This window comes from Phyllostomus discolor, chromosome 15 (genome assembly GCF_004126475.2).
Source record: "Phyllostomus discolor isolate MPI-MPIP mPhyDis1 chromosome 15, mPhyDis1.pri.v3, whole genome shotgun sequence".
Taxonomy (NCBI): Eukaryota; Metazoa; Chordata; class Mammalia; order Chiroptera; family Phyllostomidae; genus Phyllostomus; species Phyllostomus discolor.
In genome coordinates, this window is record NC_040917.2 from 1,813,762 (window position 1) to 1,825,214 (window position 11,453).

Consider the following 11,453-nt stretch of genomic DNA (forward strand, 5'->3'; position numbering starts at 1 on the left):
ACAAGGATTACTCATTTTTCCTACCTCTGCTTCATTTAACTTAGTAGAATGTTCTCATAGTTCATGTATGTTGGTAAAAAGGCAACTTTTGTGTGTGTGTAGAAACACTGAATAATAAATATTCCATTCAAATTACTTTTCTATAAAATATGCTTTTCTATTCATCTGTTGTTAAATATTTTTTGTGTGTTTTTTTGTGTGTGTGTATTGGATTTTGTAAATAATGCTCCAATGAACATTGGTATGCAGGTTTCTCTTTTAGGTACCAATTCTATTTTTTGGATATATTTCATGACTGGGATGTATTCATGAAATGGTTTTCCTTTTTCAAGGAATATGTGGTACCTTTTCACTGATTCTGTAGTGTATTCACCAATTTACCTTCCCACCAATGGTGAGCTTGGATTCCCTTTTCATTATCTCACCAACACTTGTGTCTGCTGTGTTTGAGGACACTAGTTGTAAGAATTGAAGTGTAGTATCTTAATGTGGTTTGCATTTGGATTTTGTACAAGAAAGAGCTGGGAATTGGGACCATGTTAGGAACAGCATTATGTTTTCAAAACATTAACTTTTTCATGTTCTCAATACTATATTCTGTTTTACAGTTTTTTTAAAGATTTTATTTATTTATTTTTAGGGAGGGGAGGGAGAGAGAGGAGAGACACACACACACACACACACACACACACACACATCAATGTGTGGTTGCTGGGGGTTCTGGCCTGCAACCCAGGAATGTACCCTGGCTGGGAATCGAACCTGGGACACTTTGGTTCCCAGCCCGCGCTCAATCCACTGAGCTACGCCAGCCAGGGCTCTGTTTTACAGTTTTAATCTCCCCTTTATTCAGATTACTTTTAGGGGCTCCTATTTTGGATTATTTACCAGAGTAATGCATGGTCTTTTGTTTGGCATTTATTCCTGTTCAGATTCAAAATTCATGTTCAGATATTCATGTTCAAATATCAAAAATATGTGTATTAGTTGATTTCTCAATGTTAAGATTAGCACTATGGTTACTATAAATTTGTGTGTGTTTTGGGGTTATGGTGGGAAATACCCATTTCTGGAAAACTAAGGTAATTGAAAATCATTAGTGTATTTATATAGGGTTTTTGTAACTAGCTACTTTAAAATTAAATTGAACTCCATGTTACCAATATTTCATTACTGAACAATCCTATATCTTTAGTATTGCTGGAAAATGGAAGTTTGTCATGTGCAAATTTCTCACCTGTCTTCAGTATACCTTTACCTTTGTTGGAAGTTTAGTTTTCAACATAAACTATTTATTTTGCAATGTAATTAATAGGGCACCTAGGGATCTTTACATCTAGTCAGTACTCTGTTTCTACATGTTATCAAGACATGCAAATCAATAAAAGCCAGTGCTACAAGAGAACTCTACCAAACTGTGGGGATTTTCTGAAAATGTGAAAAAATACAGAGAAAGTACAAATCACACTATATCAAAAGTCAGCTAATGCTGTATATCATAAGAACCAGAATGTATTCTAATTGTTGACTACCTTTAGTGTTTATACCAGTAATCTGATAGTTTAGGATTACCACATTGCTATTTTTGAATTTTAACCAAAACATCAATATCTCGTGCTCTCTAGGAACAAGTCAGTATAAATAAGGCTCTGACTTCACTGGGTAGGGTCCATTCATATCCATTGCTACTGGAAAACACAGACACTCAATACAAACTTCCTAATTGTGTACATAAGCATCAGAGAAGGCGGGGAACTATATAAAAGTCTAAATTTATACTTATTAGATTCAGGGTGCCCATCTCTAGAAAGACCACTTCAGGCTTACAGAAAGTGTTCTGTACTAACAGACCATGAGACAAAGCACTGGACTTTTTGTGGGAAGCGGGTGATAAGTTCCTGCAGAAAGATTGTATGGTTGATGCAACACTGAAGAAAGGGTGATTTTATTAAGTAAATGGAAATAGACAGATTGTACTTTAAAGATTGTTTATAAATGTGACTTATTCTTAGAAATTGTTGGTATAGAAGTTGCCAGGCAGAATGATTTAAAAAAAAATACCAAACAAACCTGGAATAGTATCTGTAAGTGCATGATTCACACTGCAGTTTTTCCTAATTTTCCACTTCTTATTTAAAATATGTCTTACACTTCCTGTTTTAATGATATAATTTAACTATGACTTATAACCCTTTATAGATAATGTCTATTTTACAAGATAATTTTTATTTCATATTTATTTATTTTTTATTGATAGTTTATATACAGAGGAAGGGGCAGAAATAGAAAAAGAATCAGTGTTTGCTGTTCCACTTATTTACTAAATAGTTTATTGTTGTATGATTGTAATGTTCTATTACACTTGCCCAGTAGTTCCGTTACAGCTTTACTCCAATGGCACACTCCTCAATTCCCAAACTCAATCCCCACCATATGTTCCTATCTTGGAATCTCCCATACATGTTCCTTCACTAGTTGCTTCCCCTTCTTTTCACCCTTATCTCTCTGCACCTCTCCTTGGGTTTCTCTCATTCATTTCCTTGTTCCCAGGCATCCGGTTCCATTTTGCTTATTTGTTTTGTTCATTAGGTTCCTATTACACATGAGATCATATGACATTTGTGTTTTAGTGCTTGGCTTATTTCACTTATCAAAATAAAAATAATGAAATATTTGTTTTGAGCTTGGAGCACTTAGGAAAATTACTGTGGTTACCAGTATACAATAGGAACCTGTTATTTGTTTGATAAGCTAGACATTTCATACTTTCAAACCCAATACTTTTTATTAATTGTCACTTGCAGTAATCATAGTGGAAGAAATCAAAAAACATCCAGCATTTGGTTTGTGTATTGAAACTGATGAGGCCATGCACTATAAAGTGTTCAAAAACTCCCTAAAACATAAAAAAAAGCTTTTTATGGAGATCAGGGTGACCATTCAAAGATGGCCAATCACATGGCTTCAGAGAATAAAGAATGATGAGAGCTTTGAGGTCTTAGGGTGTGTCCAGGGTGGACCGGGGGTGCAGAGCCCTGCTGTAGGTATGGAGCTTCAGCTGGTATCAAACAAGGAAACTCTCAAACTGCTTTTCCATTTTTTTCCAGACTGACAGAAGAAGGACAAGATGGAGCAAGACTTAAAAAATATAAATCGCCAACCATTTACAAATAGATAGAGGCTTTTCTATAAGAAAATGAATGTTTACTCTGGAAACAGCTGATTCCTTGTTGGGAAACAACCTTATTTTCATTCTTCACATACTTTATTACAATTTCATTTTTGTGGAGGATGCCCATATAGGTTCCATTGTAGGGCATAGTTGTTGAAAATGGTTGTAATATACTATTTGTATACATTTCATAGGATAGTTTTATACAAGTTTAAGGAAAATTAATGCTTTGTCATGTTTATTAGGTAAGAATCATTAAGGAAAAATTTACTCAATTAGGACATTTCTGAAGGATATGAGAATGTAATTTCAAACCTACTTAGGCCCTGATTGGTGTAGTTCATCAGATTGAGTGCTGGCCTGGGATTCCAAGGTTTGCCAGTTCCAATCCCAAGCAAGTCACATGTGATGATTGAGGGACAGGTCCCCAGTACAAGACGCACCAGACACATAGGCACATTGATGTTTCTATCCCTCTCTTTCTCCCTCACTTGTCATCTGATAATAAATAAAAAAATATTTTCCAAAATTATTTTAAAGCAAATTTGGATTGGAAGAAATATGTTTCATGGTTCATGTACAACTGTATTATTTTTTTTAATTTAATACATTTTTCATAGCCTTTCTTCCTTTGAAATGAAAATGTACATACAACAAAGACACAAACTAACTGCTCTATAAATGTGAACAAAACGACGTGCTTTAGGTCTTTGTTTCATGGGAAAAAAACAGAATGTCAAAGGTTGTCAACAGAAGTCTATTTGTGTGTAAGTTGACTGTGGTCAGGTACTTGAGAATCAAGTGTAAGTGTAAGAAGTTCAAGCAGCATACAGTAAGGTAAAAGTAAATAGAGTGAATAAGAAAAGAGATCCCAAGATTGTGGGTGGGTTTTTAAACAAGGAGACCATCTCCTTTGTCAAATGCCTACACTTGGGGCTGTTTCTTTCTCACTGGTTTCATATGAAGAGCCAGCACATTTAGCAGAGAAAGTGATGTCTGCAGTGGAGTTACCATGTCAACTGTCACCCGATATCCTCCATCTATAATTTGTTCCCATCAATAAATGATAAATGTGATTCTTTTATAGGTGATTTTAATTTTCCACTGCATTTAACACCATATTTCTATAGCCCTGATTTCAAAAATGAAGGAGTGATTTGCAGGCAGGTCTTGAAGAATGGAATTGGGAGTCATCCCTCAATCATAAACTGAACATTAGAAAATAATTTCAGTGTGCACTTGAAGTGAAAACCCTGGTGCACTTCAAATGAAGGACATGGCCTCCAAGCCCTTTGATGTAAGAGTGCAGTTAATTTAATGTCTCCGGTAAAATTCCTTAATATAACACAATGAATTAGGGCTGGGAAACTACTCTTAACATTCTAGGGAGGACTGAGATGCAAAGGACCCTGGAATGCACGTAAAGAGTCAGATATGTATTGCTAAAAGTGGTGGGTGTAGGGAATAAAAATGGAAGTGCTCTTCTCCCATACACACTTCTGTTTTCAAATATTATATATATATATATATATATATATATATATATATATATATATACACACACTGTTGTGTTGTTTATACTTGTAGAAAGTTGTATCATAAAACTCACTGCAACTTGATTAAGTTACAATACTCTTTGAAACTTTAAAATTGTATAAGAAGAAAGAAGCTGGGAAAGCTGCTTATTTCAGGAAGAAGGTATACTTTCTAGTAGAGGTGTGCAGGTACAATAAGGGAGAAGGAAACAGAAGGGATAAATATTTCTTCTCAGTATGACTGGACTCAAGAAAAGAATCATTCCTTCCTCTGGCCCCCAGAAATAGGTCCCTGAACTACATTCTCTCCAGGAAAACTGCACATTGTGTTGTGGGCCAGAATCCGATGGGTACCAACTTTTTCTATTGAGTGGTAAAAATATTGAGATATGATCGCTGTGTTTCCCCAGAACATGTTATGTGAGGAGGACCTTACAAAGGGCTTTGAATAAGAGGAGTCTCACTGGAGATTTACATCCATTTCAATATAAAAATTTATTTCCATTCATCAGAGGGGTGCAATCATGCATAGGAAGCTCTTTAAAAAAAAACTTTTTGTATCATTGGAAGTCATGTAAAATTCATCTAGAATTGCTTGGGGACTAAGAACTTATTTTGTCTTGCTATAGTACTATGTTCACATTTAAAATGTGCGGTGTTCTTTTTGGAGAGGCAGAGTGTTCTTATGAAGGAACAATGCAGTTTTCCTCCTCCTCTGGAGAGAAGCATTTCTAGTGTGTTTTCCATCCTCTATGACCCGTTTAGTCAGACTGCTATGGCCACACTCACCATTGCACTAAAATCGGACACTCCTGGTCACTGAATTGTAGGAATTTCTGCCACAACCTTCAGTTCTCTGGGACACCAATCTGCAGTTAATGGATATGGTAACATGGAATTTAGAGTCATATTGTACTAAACTACAGTAAATGCAAATGTGAGAGAAAGATTACAAATATAATGTGTCAAAGAGTCATCTAAAATTTATGGGAGTATCATAATCTTAATTATTGACAGAAATCTCACAAATTTTCTAATCATATTGAAGCCATACAAAGTGGTCCCAAGTCAAAGGGAGTGGTCAAGTGAAGAACACAAATGGAGAAATATGTAGAAAAGACTCCTGGTCTGGAACCAGTGACCTCCTCAATGCTCCTCCACGCATGTCTCCACCACCAATAGGCCTGTGTTCAGGTGCCACCCATCACAGGAAATGCTCCACTCAGACTCCCACCCCTGGGCACTTTGATAAGTGTGCATGTGCCTTTTGGGAGACTTGGGATCACCGAAAGGCATGCAAATATTCATCTGTCTAGTGTTTTAAGTTGGACACTGACCGTCTGAGTTCACATTCCTGCACACGTGAACCCCGATGATCACTACTTTGGTTGAAATATTCACTGCTGAGCATCCAATAACGGTTATTGGGGAATATAGGTGAGACCCCCCCAAACCCTGACCAAGTTCCCTGCACAGTGGAGGTCCCATTTTCCTGCAATTGCTGTGTCCCTCCTTTCTGAGTTTTCTCCACCGTTTTGTTTGTTTGTTTGTTTGTTTTTAATTTTCTGCTGAGAAACATTGCCTGGGAAACCAGCCCAACTCTCACAATTTAAAGTCACAAGTGAGGTAGAGAAAACAATATTTGTGCTTCAGAGTTCCTAGACCAGGGAACCCAAATTGCTCCCAAGGGTGCAGATGTGCCAAATCCCCCTTTGATATCCTCTGAGTTTAATAACATGCACTGCAGATAGAGAGATTTGTTTGCAGGAGTTCTGAATGCAAGGGCAGTGGCAGCAAAACCCATTATGGATTCCAAGTGTGGCTTTGATCCCAATGGGATCTGCATGCTTTATACACCTAAACTTCACCCATTTAAGTTGGATTTAGATCACCTGAGAGGATACAAGAAGTGATGTCAGCTGTGCTCCCTGACAGAGTTACTAAACTTCTCTGGTTGGGCCATCCTTGTTGAATGAGGAGTCCCAGGTGATGCTAAGCTGAACCCATTGATTAAGAGGAGGGCACTGGAATGCATCTGTTAGAGGGCAGAGCAGGATTTATTCAGGTGAGATATTGAAATGCTGTGTTGGTGGCGGTTCAATGGAGCACCCCATGTTCATCTTGCTATAGCAGTTTGTGGACCTCTTTTGGAGGAGAGAGCACATGAAGACAGAAAAAAAAAAAAAAAAAAAAACCTCAGTGTGGTCTACCTGTACCAGTTTGTTTTCCTGTTTCTTTGTGAGAAAGGAGATCAGAGGGTGGGGCTTTCAGCATTTCCAGGTCCTTCTGCCAGTGATTGTGGTGGGTTTAGGCAAAAGGGCTGTGCCTTTGAGGACACATTCTCAAAATGCAAACTTGACTCCTCAGCACATGGTGGCCTGATAACTGAACTCAGAGGAGGAGGAGGAGCAGGACGAGGAGGATATGGCAGCTTCTTGGGTAAAAGATGTGTCCTGGGTCAGATGCTGTGCTTGCTTTTCCTCCTAATATGATTTGATTAGAATCAGCAACTTATTATTCTTTTCTGTGATGTTATTTGATAGTGAGGTTGTTTTTCTATTTCTTTCATTTTCTGTTTATGATTGTCAAGGGAAGTAGTTTCTGCTCAGTCCTTTTGCCTTTGTCTCAGGTCCTTCTGTGCATTCTCTTTATCTAGGCTGCCCCAGGTCAATAATTCCTGCCTTTAATTAATAACCATCAAACATGGAACGCATCTCCTGTTTGACAGATCAACCTGGGAAGGCAGCTGCTTGCAATGTGTTTTGGGATGGGCTCAGGGGCTCGGGCGTTGTTGGAGCAGCGGTATATGTGTTTAAGTGCATGTGTCAGCAGAATCACTTCCGTATATCAGTGGTAAGAAAATGCAGATTTTCCAGTGAGAATCACTCTGGATGTTCTGTAAAAGAACAATCAGTAGAATAGACTTTTCCACTCAATTGGTAAGAAACATTGTCTATTTAAATACTCAATTACTGTACTGAACATGAGAGGTACATGTGGATTGACATTGGAAGAAATTAAATTTTACTTATGATTATTATCACATAATAACTTTTTATTTGTGTATTGTGACAGTAGTGTCAAAACTATAAATACACGATGTATGCATGTCTCAGGCACTGCATATCCATTGTTCCCATCTAAGTGATACTCACTTGGCTGAGGTTCTCTCTTCAGTGTAGAGTTAATAATTTTCCTTTATCAATAACAAGAGTCTAGCAGGGAGTTATTGAGGGATGTGAAAAAACTATCACACTTCATCTTTAAACTTTTGTTGCCCTTTTAACTTCTGTTTGCTTTGGAAAATGAAGGCCCTAGATTTATTTTGTAGAGATCATTGGCTTTTGACATGTAGAATTGAATCAGTGAAGCCTTGTTCCTGTAAATTTTGGTATATTGCATAGTCAGGCCACAGACACATTCTACATTATCACCTTTTATATTTTCAGATAATTTTACAAGAATCATGTTTTAAACATATGTTTACTTCAGATAAATTGGTCAGATGTAGTTTGCACTAGTGATACAGAAATGTTCTCAAAGAAATAAAGCACTAACAAATCATAGCTTTAACTCCTTTTCTATCGTTATGTATCTTTTTTTATAAAACACACATGTTATCTTTGAGTGACAGACTCACCATATTTACAGAATCAGAAAATAACCTTGATTTATATTGATATAGATATTTTATGTTCTGTTTCTTTGATTTCCACCAAGTTTCCATATGTACAAATATTTTTGACTATGTGCATAAAATGTTAACAATTGAGTTACTTTGTCTTTTTACTCTTTTAAGATGCTCTCATTCTTCTCCATTAGAAAAAGAGCAGTGAACATCCATGAGGTCTCTATGTGTATTTGCCTATGCTTTTTTTTTTAATTGTTGGTCAAGTTTTGAGTAAAACTAAAGATATATGTTTTACTGTATGTTTCAGAAAATATTCTGATATCAAGAATGATATTGTTCTCAAAGTAACTATACTAAATTTTCAGATTAAATTTTGGTTGCTTTATTTCTTACATCTTGAGAAATGTATATTTTATACAATTCATTCAACTCCAAATCATGTGTGACTTATTTTCTGTGCCATTCTTTTTGTGCCATTGACAACTATGGCACATGTACCAGAGACCATGGCTTCATTAGTAAAGAGTGAGCTTGTCATAGCCAGCCAAAATGAAGGCATACCTAGACATCCTTTGCTTCCTTGCACAAACAAAAGAAGGAGAATAACCAATTTGAAAACAACAGAACAGCTGATGTGGTAGGGATTGAACTCTGTGGAAGTCAGACAACCAAGGGGTTGAAGAAGAAACCTTCATCCATACTGAGAGGAGGGGCAGAGATACTCAGTTAGTGTGTAGATGATGTGCAGCAAGGTGGTGGCTGGCATACCAGGTGTATGAGGCAGCAGCTGATGGGCTGGGTGTGAGGTGGCAGTTGGTGGACCAAGTGGTATTACATTCCTGACCATATAAACCAGGAGAACAATGGGGAAGAAGACAGACAATGCAATCTAGGGTTTCAGCACAGGAAACTGAAGCCACAAAACCTCTGGCTATAAAATTTTGTGAAGGTTTCAGGAGTGGGAGAAACTCAGAGTCTCAGAGAAGACTCTATTGCAGGTCTCCTTGTGATCTTGCTGTGGAAAATCCACCCACAGGCGGGGAGATAACAAAGCACAGACTTTATTACCCGGGGGCCCAGAGGGGGTGGTTAACATCCAAATCCTCTGAGCATGGATCCTCACTCTCCCGGGATTTAAATAGTCCCAGGCTTCCTACCTATGTGGCGAAGCAAGGTTACAGAAGCTGAATGCATAAGTTAGGTCCAGCTACCTTATATGGGAGACAAAGAGAAAACACAGGAGGAATTTGCAGAAGCTACAGAACACAGGAGCTTATCATGGGAGTCTGTGTACGACCTTGAGTAACTGGCCATTGCTTTGGTTACAACTTGTCAGCTTCTACAGTCCTGTGTGAAATTTTGCAAGTGTTACAGTTACAGAGCATAAGAAACTTTTGGAGTTTTCTTTATCTGCCACAATCCGAGGAGGTACACAAGCCCTCTCACCACAGAATGATCACCAGAAAGGGAAATTTGCTTGAGGGTATTGGGAGAATTGATTACAAACTGGGTCAGAGATGAGCAAGCAGGATTGTCCCATCTCTGACGCCTTTCCCACAAACAGCACCACAACCCAGCAAAGTGGGTTGTCCTTCACTGGAAAATAAGTAAGTCTCCATCCCTTTGAATGTAACAGGTGAAACGAGACAAAGAAACATGGCCCAAATGAAAGAACAGATCAACATTCCAACAGAAGTGGCCTGGCTGCTGTAGCTCAGTGGATGAAGTGGCAGCCTGTGAACCGAAGAGTTGCCAGTTCAGTTCCCATTCAGACCACATGCCTGGTTTGCTGGCCAGATCCCCAGTATGGTGCACACTAGAGGAAAACACACATGGATGTTTCTCTTACTCTCTTTCTCCTTCCCTACCCACTCTGTAAAAGTAACTAATTTTTTTTTAACGAACTAAGCCCTGTATAGGTAACCAACAAAACAGATGCAGATTTCACTACACTGGTAATCAGGATAGTCACAAAAATGGTTGAGTAGATGTACGAAATAAAGGAGGAGGTGCATGCTCTGCAAGGTGAAATGCAGAGTCATATACAGGGGACCAACAGTGAAAGGAACAAAATAGGGACTAGCAGAGACTCAAATTGAAAATTGGAACCTGAAGGAAGAAATAAATATTTAACCAGAGTAGAATGAAGAAATAGGAATAGAAGAAAATGAGAGGTGAGATAGGTCTCAGACAACTTTAAACCTTTCCACATCCTAATTTTAGGGGTGCCAGAAGGAGAAGAGGAAGAGCAAAAAATGGAAACCTGCATTGAAAAACAATGAAGAGAAACTTACTGAGTCTGGTAAAGGGAAATATATGCAAGCAAAGGGAGCTTTTATAGTCCCAAAGAAGTTCAACCCAAGGAGGAACACACCAAGACACATCAAATCTCATTACCCAACATGAAAGCTAAGGAGAGAGTCTTAAATGCAACAAAACAAAAAGAGTTACCTACAAAGGGATTCCCAGAAAACTAGGAGCGGGTTTGTCAAAAGAAACCTTGCGGACAAGAAGGGGCTGGAAACAATTATTCCAAGTCATGAAAGGGAGGGGTATACATCCAAGATTACTGTATGCAGCAAATCTGTTATTTAGAACAGAAGGGCAAATCAAGTGCTTCCCAGACAAGGTCAAGTTAAGGGAGCTCATCATCACCAAGCCCTTATTATATGAAGTGTTAGAGGGACCTACCTAAGAAAAATATAAAAAATATGAACCGGAAAATGAAAACAAACTCATAGTTATTAACAACCACACCTAAAAGAAACACAAAAAGAAACTAAACAAACAACTAGAAGAGAGACAGAATCACAGAAATGGAGATCACATAGAGGGTTATCAGCAGGGGAGTGCAGGGGTGGAGAGAGGGAAAAGATACAGAGAATAAGTAGCATAGGTGGTAGGTAGAAAATACACAGGGGAAGGTTAAGTTTAGCATAGGGAATGTAGAAGCCAAAGAATTTCTATGTATGAATTGTGGACATGAACTAAACACTCAGGATGTGGGTGGAAGTGAGTGTGCAGGGTGTAGAGGTATAAAAGGGGATATGGGAGAACTATAATAGCATAATCAATAAAATATATTAAAATATTAATAAAAATATATATGTTGCTA

At 37.9% G+C, this 11,453-nt stretch overlaps 1 protein-coding gene across 1 annotated transcript in view; it reads left to right on the forward strand.

The window, feature by feature from the left end:
- LOC114489643 (zinc finger protein 501-like) overlaps positions 1–11,453 on the forward strand; it is a 40,908-nt gene that overhangs the window by 28,572 nt on the left and 883 nt on the right. The gene's annotated exons all lie outside the window — the stretch shown is intronic.